The 15,461-nt window shown below is 41.5% G+C and overlaps 1 pseudogene; it reads right to left on the reverse strand.

Annotated features, from left to right (window-relative positions):
- The window catches only part of LOC109117437, a 26,401-nt pseudogene extending 12,809 nt beyond the window's left edge, over positions 1-13,592 (reverse strand).
- Positions 13,593-15,461: the final 1,869 nt, after the last annotated feature.

Genomic DNA, 15,461 nt, shown 5'->3' on the forward strand with positions numbered 1-15,461 from the left:
ATGTTGCCTGTTGCCTACCTCATAGTGGGGTGACTGGAAATGAAGGAAGTTCCCCTCTGATGCTTCCATTTTTCTTTGAAGTGTGGACACTGTCACTTGTGGAGGCGTAGTGGGTGAGTTTGGTAGTGGGTAGTGGTGATGGGTTGGACTGTGGTAGAGAACTTTGAGGTATAGGAGTATTTTATGAAATAGCCTAATGAGTGCCAGGCTAGTGTGAGGGCTGAGGTGAGCCGGAGGTCTATGCCAGTAGGGGCTGAGGATAGAGTTTGCTTATCAGCGCCCAAGTAAGGAATCAATCAATACAATAGGGTCTTAGGATGAAAAGTGTCCTAGTTCTTCAGAGAACAGAGTTGCATAAAAGAAAAGCAGAAAAACATCCTCCTATGAGTCATAGATCTCATTTTCATCAGCTCCCCAGTCCTGCTTATTTCCCTTTGATGTTTACAAAGGGACATGTGATTACATAGGGGAAAGGTGAAGGGTGTAATAAACCAGGGATGCAGGAGAAGGAACAACAGAAGGAAAAGCGTAGAAGCCTGAACAAGGGAAGGAACAGTGTGAACCTAGATGTGTGCAAAGTCAGGGAACAGGGCTTCCTGATGCACCCTTCCTGTTTCACCCTTTCTGGGTCAGATCCCCCAGAAGCTCACCTAGGGGATCGGTCACCTAGTCTTTGATGCTCTGTCTTCGATATCTATAGCAGAGCCTGGCACAGCATAGGTACAAAACAAATATTTGGTGAATAAATGAAGTCCACAGTTGCTGGCTATTTTACATGGCTAGCACACAAACATCTCCTTTTTGTGTCCTCCTCCTCTATAAAAAGCTTAAACGCAGCTTAAAGACTGCTGGGGCCTTTTCAAAAGACAAATAGTCCTCCTGCTGCTCCAAAGGACCCACCACCCACCTCCAGATCAGAACTGCAGCTCTCTGTTCTCACTGGGAAAGGAGGCACAGCTTGGTTTGCAAGAAACTTGCAGAGGAAATGCTGCAATCTGGGCTGTTTTTCTTTAAAAAAAAATCTTTTCAACCTAATTTCCTAAGTTAAAGAGAAATTTAAGGAATCTTAGGAATATGAAACTTCTCTCTTTATTGAGTTGTGCTTGGAACCAGCTGAAATCCTGAAGGGCTGTCAACCCGGCCAAGAATAAAAGAAAATGAAAAATAACTTAAACAATCCTAGCCAAAGTCTGAAAAAGATATCTAGAGCAGCTGCTATTTTTTCTTTCCCAGAATGGTTTGCCTTTCCCCCAGTTTGGAATTGTTATGGTATTGTTTTAGATGATTGGGGCTGGGGTAGAAAAGGAAAAAGGAGGGAATTCAGTGTTTAGAAGCAGTATGTTGGGGCTAGTTGTACCTTGTAAGCTTTATAATGTACGCTCCTGTGGCGTGTATGCTAATTCTCTTTAGGAGCTTGTTCATGGCACTGGCGTCCCCTCTTCTCTTGATTCAGTCTCTCCTTGTGGTCCATAGATCCATCTCCCCAGGGCTTTATCTGGGCAGCGAAGAGCCATTTTGTCTGCCCTACATTTACCCCCCAAAAAGTACGAGAAAAACTATCTAATGTGCCAGATGGGCAGGGAACACTTTACTGCACTAAAAATTTTCCAGCAGTGGTATCCTCAGCTTGCCCTTTAGCTGTGAGCAGGGCTCAGAGTTGACAAGAATTTCCCCTAAAGTCTCTGCTTGTTGACTGCCAAGACTGGCTTGGCTGGTTACCAAAGGTACCCAGGAGATGGGAAGAGGCACCCTATCAAGTGAGACTTCGCTTGTGCCCCGCTTCTTACTCAATTGTGGGTGACCTGCCCCACGGCTGTGCTGGATGTGAGAAAAGAGTTAGAACTGGTATGCCCATGGTCAGTCTGGGTGGGTGTTGAATCCAGACTAAAGCCCAGAATGGCTGCATGCTGGCCTGGCCCGGGGCATGCTGGGCTGAGTCACAGCTGCACTAGGAATGCAGCTAGTCTGGAATGCAAAGCAAGACACAGAAACCTGCAGCAGACCAGGAATTTAGAAAGAGGAAGGTTTTTCAAAACATAGTGGAGACCTGCAGTCATTAAGAGCTATAAATGAACTTAAAAAAATAAATCACATGTTGCAGATAATTTTTTTTCTTTCTAACCCTCTTTCCACTCTCATTTCAGTCTAAATTCTTTCTCAGGAACAAATACGGTTTCCTTTCTTTCTTTCTTTCTTTCTTTCTTTCTTTCTTTCTTTCTTTCTTTCTTTCTTTCTTTCTTTCTTTCTTTCTTTCTTTCTTTCTTTCTTTCTTTCTTTCTTTCTTTCTTTCTTCTTTTCGAAACAAGCTCTTGCTATGTAGTCTAAATTGGTCTTGATCTCACTAGGTAGCCCAGGCTGGCCCTGAACTTGGGACTATCCTCCTGCCTCAGCCTCCCAAGTGCTGGGATTACAGGTGTGTGCCACCATGCCTGACCACAAACACAGTTTTCAATTTGAAGTATATCTTTTTTTTCAGATATATCTGCATACTCAGATGTATCTGTATATTCAGATATTTCTATATCTGCATTTTCCTCAATTACCTACATACATATACATGTATCAAAATAATGCATAGATATGCATCTCTATGGCTTTATATATGTCCGTTCTGTCTATCTGAGAGAATTTTTGCTTTTTTTTTTTTTTTTGAGACAGGTTCTCACTATGTAGTTGAGACTGACCTGGAACTCACTATGTAGCCCAGGCTGGTCTCGAAACTCACAGCAATCCTCCTGCCTCAGCCTCCCAAGTGCTGGGATTACAGATGTGTGCCACCACACCCAGCTTGCTTTGCTTTGATTTAAGTGGTATCAGTGTAGATTGTTTTTCAACATGTTCTTTTTTTGTTTGTTTGTTTTTAATCTGAGCCAGGTCTCTTGGAGATTTTTCTGTTAGTGTGTTCTAATTCTTTTTAACTAGTATACGCTTTTACATACCTCAGATGCTCTGTGATGTTTTTAACTGTCTCTCTTTTGATGATCATTTAAGTTGCTGTGCTATCCATTTTTACTGCTGCAAAGAGCACTAGAGTGAAAAACTGCCTGTTTTGTTTTTTGCAAATATCCAAGTATCTCTCTAGGGCAGATAGCAAGGTATGAAAGATGGTCAAAAGTTGGGTACATTGTGTAGTAGGAGACTACTGCACAGTTTATTTTCCGAAAGGATCAGCCAGTTTATATTCCCTGCAGCGCAGTGAAAGAACACCTGTTTCTCCATGTCTGTCAACACTTGATTTCAGTCTTTCATATTACCAATGCAATGTATGAAAAATTTTATCCCCTTGTTTTTTTTCTATTTTAAAATTTTATTAGTGCATATTAGTTACACAGAATAATGGGTTTGGCTCTGGCATATTTGTGCAAATATATAATATACTTTGATTAATTTGACCTTCATGACCCTCTAGCCCTTTCTTTTCTTTCCCCTTCTTCCATCCACTTCCTCTTCTCTAGTAGGCTCTGTTCTACTTTCTCTTCATCTGTTTCTTTTTTTTTTCTTCTAACTTTTAAAAAGTTCAGCGTTTTAGAGAAAATGTGATATCTGACTTACTGGATCTGGCTTATTTCACTTAACAAGAGGCTCTCTTGAATCCCTTTGTTTTTATCTGTATTTTTTTCCAGCATTGATTTGTAAGACTTTTTCAGATTTTTTTTGCCATTCATGTTTTCTTCTTTTATGAATTGCCTGTTCACATTGTTTGCCCAATTTCCTATTTTGTTTGTCTTTTTCTTGGGAACAAATATAGGAATTTTAAATGAGATATCTGTGGTGTCCCAAGCCCTGTCTGAATTACTGCAGTGGCCTTCTAACTGGACCGCCTGCTTCTCTCATTGCTCCTTTACAGGCTCTTCTCAGCCCATCAGTCAAATTGTGCCACTTTGAATCAAATCCTCCAGTGGCTTTTCAAATCACTTCCAGTAGAAGCTGAAGTCCTTGTAGTGATGCCACATACTTCCTCCCACACCCAGCATCTACCTGGCCCCATTTCTTACTATCTCTGTCTCTTTCTCTGTGTTTGACAACATAGTAGGTTCTCAATAAATATTTATAGAACTCATGGATAAATTCTAAATGATTCTTTTGGAAAAAAGTCTAAGATGTGTTAGCATTTGTAGGGGGATACAGAAATTCTCATACGTTACTGGAGGAGCAAATTTGCACAAACCATCGTAATGTGTAAATACTTAAGGGTGAGCAAATCCTTCCCTTAGACAGTTCGTCTTCTAAATATATATCCAAGAGAAGTGCTTTTATGTGTGCAGAAGGAGACTCTATGAAAGCATCTATTGCATCCTTGCTTGTAATGAGGGGGAGAGGAAGGAGAAGACAATGAAGGAAGGAAGAAAAGAAGGATAATATGATCACAGATCAGTGTCCTAATAAAATATATACACAATTTACCAACTCATGAATGACTGTTAACTTTTGTAGAACATTTTTTTCTGATTCTGTTTAAGTTTTGTCTTATTTTCCTATATGTGGTCAAAATTGTGAGCCTATTTATAGATCTTTTCTCACATCAAACATTCTTGTTTTTTTTTTTTTTTGGTTCTGGGAATCGAACTCAGGTCCTTGTGCTTGTGAGGCAGGCAGTGGAATCACTGAGCTAAATCCCCGGCTTGCAAACATCTTGTATTCTTGGCTAAGTGCTGTTTGTTTATGATGTGATTCCATTTTCTTTTTCTTGTATCCCTTTTGGTACTGGGGATTGAACTCAGAGCCTTGTGCATGATAAGAAAGTGCTGTACCACTGAGCTATATCCCTACCCCCAGCTATCATTTCTTAATTTCTTAATTTTTTTTTTTTTTGAGACAGGGTCTCACTGTGTAGTTCAGGATGGCCTTGAACTCACTACGTAGCCCAGGCTGGCCTCGAACTTGAGACAATCCTTTTGCCTCAGCCTTCCAAGTGCTGCGATTACAGACATGCACCACCACATCTGGCTTCCAGCTATCATTTCTTAATTGAAGCTTTGATGCTCATTTGTAGAAGTCATTTGGGCTTGACATTTGTCGATGAGGAATGATTTCTGATTGCTTTTCGTTTGATTACTGTTTCTTAAAATCTATTTGTTCTCCCTATTTCTTCTTGAGTTAATTTTGATAATTTATATTTATTTAGAAACATTTCTATTAATTCTATATATCCAAATTTATTGATGTAAAGTTTTAAAATACAATATTTTCTTTAAAATTTAAAACCAAGTATTTGTGAATTTTACTTGGACCCTTAAGTTCTCTATTTTTCGGTGCCTTCTTTTTTTTCACGATCAACCTTGGTAGAGGTTTGTAATTTTTTTTTTTCAAAACTAGTTTTTGGTTTTGTTGTTTCCCTCGAGTGTGTCTATACGTATGTGTGTGTGTGTGTGTGTGTGTGTATGTGTCTGTCTGCTTTTATATTTTTACCTTTCTTAGTTGTTTTTCTTTATTTGCATTTATACAAACATTCTTACCTCCCTATACTTATTACTATTCTTTCTTTCTAAAAAAAATGGATGAATTTACTAATCACCAAACACCCTGCATTCTTTTTGTTAGGAGTTGCAAGTATGGAGGCCTCTACATCTGTTGCACATGGTTTTTACTTCTGTATGTTCATGTTTTGTTCTTGGTCAATTGATCAATGTAGGATTATTTCCCAACTTTCTAATTCTATTTATTTGAATTCACTTTATTTTGTTTTTTTGGTACCAGGGATTGAACTCGGGTCCTTGTGCTTGCAAGGCAGGCAGCAGAATCGCTGAGCTAAATCCCTGGCCCATGAATTCACTTTAAAATTTAGCTTTGGGTCAGGGATTTAGCTCAGTAGTTCTGCTTCCTGCCTTGCAAGCACAAGGTCCCACGTTCGATCGCCGGTACAAAAAAAAAAAGCCTATCCATTATTCTTCCTTTTCCTTTTTTCTTTTTAATTTTCAATGGCTGTTTTTAATTCCCAGAATTTTGTTTTTTCATGATCATTCATAGCTTGTATTTTTGACTGTTTATACTTTAAAATTTCTTATGCAGTTATTCCTCTGTTTAACTCCTTTGAAAATCTTATATAGACTCATTTTAAAGAAGTAATTTTCAGATATTCTATTATTATCCTTTTCTCTGCCGTGAATTCTTCTCCATGTTGTCGCTTCTATTTTGGGTTTTTGTTTTTTGTTTTTTTTTTTTTTTTTTTTTTTTTTTTAGCTTTAGTTCTCTCTCTTTCTTCCTTCTTCCTTACTTCTGTCACCCTAGCCTTAACCTTCCCCGTCTAATAGTTTGAAGTTGTTTCTATTTTCTGGGACTACCTGAGACCCAGATTCTGTTCTGTATTTATTACAGGTCCATTTCTTTCTTCAGGGTCAGATTTTGGCTTTGAGACTGATTCTCCTGCCTTCTCTAGGTATGTAGATTTGTACAAGACTGTGGCCCTAGGAATCTTCTTCTCTGGGGGAGCCTTATCCCAGCCCTTGATTTCATGGGAGTCTTCTGCCTTATATGGGAAATGGTTGGCTCCCGATACTTTGTATGAGTTAAGACTTTGAATGCCCCTGTTTACTTTTGGCAAAATTCAGCAGGTCTACATCTTCAGCCCACTCACCCTATTGTTTCTGTTCCATTTGTGGGCTCCGGAGATATTTTTGAGTGTGAACATGCCCTGCATTTCTGCCATTTTATATTTCATCTGTTAGCACTGTCATTTTGGGTCGCTGTGGTCCCCTAGGCCCCGTCTTGGCAGGGACTCCTCCACTCCTTGCCATCCAGGTTTGTCTCTCACCTTTACCTTGGAAACTTTATCAACATCTCTACTAAGTCACCCTGTCACTTCCCAGTCATCCAATGCGGTAGCTTTGCCTTCAGCTCTTGCGTTCCTTCACTCTGTGGAAGCATCCGAGGATGTTGACTGCTCTTCCTTTTTTCGCTGTCTTCCTTTGGCTGATGTGATGCTCTGTCCTGGTTCATGACCTTAACTTGGCGCATATGCTTTTCTCCCCAGCCTCATCTCTCCCCTCTCGTGGGCTCACAGTGGCTCTTTTTAAAGTCTCCCACCCCACTCACAAATGCACCCACAAACTCAGGCTCTTTGGATTCTTCTTTGGATTTTAAAAACTGTTTTTACTTCCTCCTCCGCTTTTGTAACGGTGGATGCCCCACGTGGTGAAGTCCTTTGTTCTCTGGCTACACCTCTCTTTCCCTTCATTTTGTGCATTCCTGTGACCTCAGTAAGCACTAACGTAAATCCCTTTCCGTATCCCGGAATTCCTCTCCCCACAACCGTTGCACACCTCTTTCTGGTACATTCCACTTGCCTGGTCCTATCAGACTCCCTCCCCACTGAACCTTTCAGACTCCATCATGGACATTGTCTTTCTTTCGGTTTTAAGGCTCAAACCATACCTTTCCTCGATTCCTCCTGTTGTCTCCAGAGCTAGTTAAATACACATCCTGGTGATCCCCTTAAATCTAATTTCTTTCCATGGCACTGTTCACACATCTGCTGTGATTTCTTATGGTTCCTCCTTTGGACCATTCCGATACGCTGTCAGGGAAGCAGGGCAGTCAGACGTGGAAATATTTTGATGTGTTTGTGTTTGAAATTTGTGATTTGAATCCCCTCACGCTCTCTCCCAAATAACCTTAACTTATAAATATTCATACCTTTCTTCCATGCCTCCCCCCCTTGCTACTGATGAGGAAGAATCTTTCTTGGAGTGGGCAGACCTTTAAGACTAATGTCTTTGTGCCGATCGGGGTAATGGTTTCAGTGCAGAAAGGCTAGATTGATTTATATTAGAAAGACCAAATGTACTTTAAAAGGAAATTCCATGTTTGGACTGAGACTTAAAGGATGAGTAGGACTGTATTCCAGATAGAAAGGGAAGCACCAGTGAAACAAGCGAGATGCCTGAGTTTGTCTAAAAAATGCGTCTAAAAAGAGCCGCCGGGAGCCAGCTACAGGGGAGAGCTGAGGCTGGGTAGAAATGCGTTATGTGCCAAATGGAGGAATACAATTTGGGGTGTTACAGAAGCGTTCTGAGTGGGAGGTGGGGGTCACACGACCCCAAGTATAGCCGGATTTCTGGAGCTGGGTAGCATTTTTCACCAAGCAAGGCTTAAGGGATAGGAGGGCCGGGGATGGATGGGGGGTGCGTCTAATGAGCCTGTCACTGCTGACTCTGCTGTGTCCTCAGGGTTGGTTGTGATGCCTTTAAGAGCCGAGCCGGGGAATCTCCACGAGGAAGCCCTCAAAAAAGGGGTCCCCGGAGTGTCAAGATGTATTTGTCAGGAAGACAGGCAAAATCAAGGCTGCGACTGGACTGGGGAAGCTGGCATCACAACTGGGAAGATGTCTGCATGGGCTGGGATTTCTAAAGGGTTTAAAGAAGACCGCAGAAGCGCGAGTGAAGACGAGATCTCGGCTCCCGCATTTCACTGTTCCCCTTGTGAAATTCTGTCGATCTCTCAAGACCCATCTGAAATGCCAGCTTCTCCCGAGACATTCTTTCAGCCCCCGGCCGGAAGGTGTGTCTTTTTCTTTGGAAGCGGCCATGAGTGGTTTGCAAGAATGTTATGGTTTTTGTATTTCCCCTTCGGTGTCAAATTTCTGAAGACTGTTTTGCTTATCTTTGTGTTCGTTTCTTCCATCACCTGAGCCTGGGCTCTGTGTAAGCTCTCTACTGAAGAAACCATAATTAAACCAAAGCTGCACGTTCATGGGAAAAGCACAGCCTGCAGGATTTAATAAATATGAATCTTAAATAATGAAATAGTTCAAGGAATTTGAATATTTCAAAGCTTCATCCATATCAAGGCTGAATAATTCATGCAAATATTTGAGGATAAGAACAAAAGCTTATCAAATAATTCAATACAGTGTTCCTTATTTGGGTCCTTAAAAGGAGATCCGGGGTGAGTCTTGGTGGTAAATTGAGCCTCAGAAGCTTTGAAATGCAGATTAGACCAGGAACATCACGATTATATTTGAAAATTAAAAAGAAGCATTATCCAAAAGGCAAATTCCAAATTTATGCCTTTTCAAAGAAAGTGTCATTTGGAAAGAAACTGATTCACACCATGAAATATGTGGCATTTCTGTCGGTTTCCACTCTTCTGTAGTAGCGGTGGGCTCCTGACATATGTAGACATGTACTTAATCACATTTAGCCTGACTTCACAAGTGGAGAAAATGTATGGGAGGTATTTCGAGAGAAGTAGAGGCACATTCTTTTTTTAGCACACATATCTCCTGTGTTGCTGCATTTGTCTTATTTCCTTCATTGAAATTAGGCTTTGGCCAGGCCTGGTGGGGCACATCTGTAATCCCAGCACTGAGGAGGCTGAGGCAGGAGGATCGCTGGGAATTCGTAGCCCGGGCTACATAGTGAGCTCCAGGACAGCCTCAACTCCATAGTGAAACCCTGTCTCAAAAAACAAAAAAATTTGGCCTTGTTTATCTAATCTACAAATTCCTATTGGCTTAGAACAGAGGTGGAAGAGCGTGTACCCTGTGATGCTGAAGCTTATTTTAGAGAGCTGACCCTCGGTTTTTCTCATTAGGAAAGAATACAACACTTTGATTTGTATTTATTTATCTTATAATACACACACTCAGGTTTACTCACCTGGGGATGGGACCCAAATGTTGGTTGCAATCCTTTGGTTTCCTAACTGTGAGATGTTGCCCAGATCACTTAATCTCTGATATAAAATGGGGAGGCTACCACTTCAAACCATGATTCCGGAATTTAAAATATAATCAGCCCAGAAGTTTGTTCGCTTTGAAAATTGAGAGAAAAAAGAAGTCAGTGGCTGCAGCAAATGTGAACCGCTGTTCTCTGAGCCATGTTTGGAAGTAACACGAGACACGGAGAGGGCTGGGAGGCCGCATCTCGCGTCTGACACTGGATTTGTTCGTCTGCAGTAGCACGAACGAAGTGTTGGGGTCTGCGGATGTGAGCAGCACTGAGAGACAGGGGAACATCTGATAACAGATTCTTAATTTGAAAAATTACAATAACATAAAACAGAGACGAGTTTCTAATTCTATCGTCAATAACTTGAAGGGCTGAACATGATTGGACTTTCACACATTTTGACATTAATAAGCACCGTGAAGGGATCAGTGATAGCAAAGAAACTTGTGAGATTAATCTTTAAGAAAAGCCTAATGTTTGAGAGCTCAATTTTAGGGTTGTCGTTTTAAAAGATCCATTTGCTTATTGTTTCTTTGTCTTTTGTTTGTAGAAGCTTCTCCTTATGGAGAAGCTGGTATACCTGCTCACTTTTTGTTTTTGTTTTTTTGGGTACCGGGGATCAAACTCGGTTCCTTGTGCTTGTGAGGCAGGTGGCGGAACCACTGAGCTAAATCCCTGGCCCCATGCTCACTTTTGTGATGTGTTAAAATTTAAAGAAAATCTACCTTTAGTTAGAAAAGCAACACTACATGAAGAAAAAATAGATATAGATCCACATAGCAGGTGCAGATAATATGTAATAAAGTCTTTTTATAATAAAAGTCTTTTAAAATTCAGATTTTTAAGATGCAGATTTTAAATGTTTTATTTTTAATTGAAAACTAACTATATTTATGGGGGAAATGTGATGTCTTAATACATGTATATTTTGTGGAACGATTAATTCAGGCGAGTTAAATATCTATTGCCTCATATCCTTTTTTGTAGTGAGAACATTTAAAATGAAGATAAAGATTTTAAAAATAGTAACTGTGAGAAATGAGAGCAACGTATTTATGACAGAGCTTAAAAGTTATATACATATATTCATATATGCACATTTATTTATGAATGCTTAGTGTGCAGAATTATATTATACACGTTTAATGTACACACACTTTTATATGTTGGAGCTCTTATCTTTTTATATGGAAATAAAATGCTACATTAAAAAATAACCAACCAGGGCTAGGGATTTAGCTCAGAGTTTCCACTGCCTGTCTCGAAAGTGCAAGGTCCCAAGTTCAAGCCCCAGTACCCAAAACAAACAACAAACAAACAACAAAAACCCCAACCATTTCAGTTAATGTGAAAAAAAGAATCACATTGTTTCTTTGCTTTTTTTTGGTGTTATTTCCTGTTGGTCTAGAGGCAATAATTTATTATATTGTAATGTAATACATATGGTTTGCAGTATGACATGGCAAATTTAAATTATTGTATAACAAAGCTGGGAGTGATGGCACTCTCCTGAAACCCCAGCACTTGGGAGGCCGAGGCAGGAGGATCGCTGTGAGTTCAAGACCAGCCTGGGCTCCATAGTGAGTTCCAGATCAGTCTCAACTACATAGTGAGACTCTGTCTCAGAAAAAAAAAAAAAAAAAAAAAAATTGTATAACAAATCTGAAGCAGTATTTTTGCTTAAAATCTGTAGAACTTCAATAGAAGTACGCTCATCAGAGAATCAGATGTTACCAAATAGTAAATACTTTAATTTCGATACTACTTAGTCACCTATACAATTGATCTTCTGTGAAGAAATGTAAAATGTAACTGAAGTTTACTTCTAAATCACATTAAATTTGTTTGTTTAAGCCAATTTATTTCTTCTTTATGCAAATATGACTGCAAATAGATCATTTTCTATGTGCTGAAATACAGTTTCTTAAATATCAGGCTTATTTAATACAGGTACTTTTTTTTTTTTACAGGTACTTTTTGTTTTTATTTATTTATTTATTTATTGGTTTTTTTGAGACAGGGTCTCACTATGTAGTTGAGACTGACCTGGAGCTCACTATGAAGCCCAGGCTGGTCTCGAACTCACAGTGATCCTCCTGCCTCAGCCTCCTAAGTGCTGGGGTTTCAGGAGTGCGCCATCACTCTCAGCTTCTTTTTGTTTTTTTGAGACAGGGCCTCTGTAGTCCAAGGTGGTCTGGAAGTCTCCCTCTTGCAAGGTGAGGGATTTCTCAGTAGATGTACTTCGGTAGTATTCTAGAGTCTTTGCTGTTGCTTTGCTTATCTTGATAGGATTCTATTTTCCTTTTCCTTCATCTGTTACCTAATATAGCCCTAAAATATCTCGTGCACTCCTGAACTCCTATTCCAGTGAATATATGCCTTATAAGATGACCGCAGACTTTGGTGTCACATGTACTGCCTATGTTCCTGTTATTTTTTTGGTTCCCACTCCACTTCTGATTCATCAGGCTGTATATTTTAGGCACCCAGTTTTCTTGCTACCATTCTGATACTGAAACACCAGGTGTCTGCTTTTCTTTGAACCAAGATTAAGCCACAACGCAGTCTTAAAACAATAAGTCACCCACGGGTTTCACGTTTTTGACCCCGGGTTTATTCATGAGGAGACTTAGGGAAAAAACAAGCTTCATTTACTCTTTCAAGTATGGTGACCTTGTCAGACGTCTCAAGAGCTTAGTGAATCAGGGCGATTTCAATTCCCTTCTCTTCGCTGAGGCCATGCCATTCCCTCACAAGGCAGTGAGGGGACCTTGGCTGCTTGGTTGCAATGTACAAAAGGGTAGCTGCACCCATTGCAGCCCCTTGATGTGCCAAGGACAGGGGTTGGTACCTCTTCTCTGGGCCGCTGCAGTTCTGTGTACTTCTACCTGCATTAAAATGCCGGTGAGGAGCTACAGTGGAGGGTGATTTGACCCTGGACTTGCATGGGTTTACACTCTTTCCCAAGCAATGCTCAGTTGGGCCTTGCTGGTACAGCATACGTTACCTTCATTTCTCAAGTGGGGAAAAAACAAAACAAGGGTAATTGTGAATTCAGTTCTTCTCTATGACAATGTGGAAACCTGGGACCCTTCTAGGACTGACTGGGGATATCTTGGACGGTGAACTCAACAGAATTCTGCACAGTTGTCTCTTTCATGTCCAGTCCCAGAATTTGTATTTGCTTTGATATCTGCTGTCTTCCACCATCATTTCAGATGAGGCAGCGAAAGCGACAGTAGATGGTAAGTAACGAAAGAGCAGGACTCATGTAACAAATTAGAGTCACAATGAGGATTCTCACTAATGAATTCCTGGAAAAGACGAAGAGGGCGGGTGTCGCAGCAGATTCTGGTCTTTAGTTACCATGCGCTTCCTTCGTATGAATATAGTTCATCATCTGATTACTTTCAACTCAGTTCAAATCCTGGAGAAATCATCATCTCCTGCAGTTCATTAATATATTTATCGAGTGCCTTCTGCATGCTGTGCAACGTTTGCGGGTTCTATTTGGGGGAACTGAAACAAGAATCTTCACTCTTTGACATAGACTGCCTTATACTCTAGTTAGAAAGCCAGATGCACTAAGATGACGTGAAGAACGGTACATGACAGTATATTTCCCCCATCCCGCCCACAAGATGAAACTTTTCTCTCTTTAATCGTCATGTCTTTTCCACGGTATTTCTCACGACAGCCCAAACCTCTCTCAATATGACCCCTCAAAATAGTGCGGGTCAGATAAAAATCCATTTCCTGCGTGTTTCCTTGGCATATCACTGCAGTCTAGTCACCTGATCCCTTCTGTTTCTCTTTCATGTCATGCTTCTTCTTGAGGTGGACTAGCTCTCGAGAAGGGACCTTTTGGGCCATCTGGGCCAGTCCGGCCTGTGTGGGTGGATGGAGTCCCATTTGCAAGTCCATGTTGAGACCTCCAACACAACATTTCTGTGGCTCTTCCATACAAGGCCTCCAGCAGCCTGAGGTTGTCTCCTCCCCTCATGCCTGTGTCCTTCTGCTCCTCCAGCAGGATGGGACTGGCTCCAGGGAGGATATTGCCCTCCCTGGTCTAGCCGCTACAGAGGGACTCTGCCTTTTGGGGGCTCTTATTCCAGGAACTGGAAAGGTGTGGGTAAGAGGACTTAGCATTGCCTCGCAGCAGATCTGGCCCACTACCACACCAGGTTGCTTTTGGCTCTGTGACTCTGTTCTCTAGTGGGTACAGGAAGATAGCCTGGCTGCCTGTTTTAGTCTGGAGCTTCCTTAGAGAGAGACAATTAGAACAGCAGGCCAAAGGGTGCTGCACCTGGTAGGGGACGCACACAGTCCTTGCTTGTTGCTGTTTCTCTCTGGCTCTTTTTTGAGACAAGGTCTTGCCATGTAGTTCAGACCAAGCTTGAACTCACTGTGTAGCCCAGGCTGGCCCCAAACTCACGGCGATCCTCCTGCCTCAGCCTCCTGAGTGCTGTGATTACTCAGCCACTCTGCCCAGTTTTTCTCTGGTTTTTAGAGGTATTATAATAGAAAAGGAAAAAAAGCAATAAAAGAGAGGGAGCGAGGGAAGGACAGAGACATAGTAAGGAGGGAGAGAGGACGGGGAGAAGAATAAATAATAAATAAGTGAATTTTGGTTTTTATGTAGAACTGACATCTCGTTTGCTATGTTGGTCCCCCCTCCTTCCCAACAAGGCTGCAGTTGTGCTCGCTGTGTCCCTGCAGATCTAGTTGGGACCTGAGATGCTGCCCGTCTATCAGGCTCTTGAGCAGTGCCGGTGCTGCTTGGTTGTTGGACTCTAAGTAGTAAGGGTCTTGCGGAATAATGAAGCAAAAAAATAGTACCAGATTCTTAACCATTTTTCCTATAAAAAAATCTGACATTTGTGTAGTACTTACTGCGTACCTGTTTTAAGTGTTTGGCATCTGTCAAGTCATTCTGTTCTCACAATAGTCCTAGAAGATGACTGCTGTCATCAGCCTCACTTCGTGGTTGGAGAAACCAAGGTCCAAAGTTAATTGATTGACCAAATATAGTTGCGCAGTAGAGGCACAATTCTAATTCAGTGTTGCTCTGGGATCTGCGTATACCCCCTACTTTATTCCAGCAGGTTACAAACTTATCACTTGCTTCTGGACATACTTTTTCAATGCTTCCCCTTTAAAGCGTAGAAGTCAGCTTGCAGGTAATGTCCCGGATAGGAGTGTGAGCGTCATTGTGTTTTTGATCCTCCATTGGATTAGCCCTACTGCCAACTTTGGGCCTCCAGTCAATTTGATGGTGAGAGTCAGTTCTCAAGAATTACTTGTAGGATCCCCAGGCGCTGTGGTTTGGCTGAGTAGAGGCAGCAAAGACAGCTGAGCTAATAGTTCTGTAACTGCTCACAGAGGCAGCAAGAGAATCAGCTCCAAGACGAGTAGATGTTGTTCCTTGTGCAGACTGAGGGGAGAGGTCAAGGGTGGAAAGACGATGTGGGTAGGTGGGGGGGGGACGGGGTGAAATATGATACTGTGTGTCTAAGAAGGCTGGTGACTGGTTCCTGGGGGCAGAAAGGAAAGGGGAGAAACTGGGGCAAGCTGATGTATTATAAGTGAGCTAAACCTGAAACAAGGAAGTCAGAAATTCATTCATTCAGCTGGGTGTGGTGGTGCACGCCTGTAATCCCAACCCTCGGGAGGCTGAGGCAGGAGGATCGCTGTGAGTTTGAGACCAGCCTGGGCTACATAGTGAGTTCCAGGTCAGTCTCAACTGCATAGTGAGACCCTGTCTCAAAAAAAAAAAAAAAAAAAAAAAAAAAA

This window comes from Fukomys damarensis, unplaced genomic scaffold (assembly GCF_012274545.1).
Source record: "Fukomys damarensis isolate Sample0158 unplaced genomic scaffold, DMR_v1.0_HiC HiC_scaffold_2, whole genome shotgun sequence".
Classification (NCBI taxonomy): domain Eukaryota; kingdom Metazoa; phylum Chordata; class Mammalia; order Rodentia; family Bathyergidae; genus Fukomys; species Fukomys damarensis.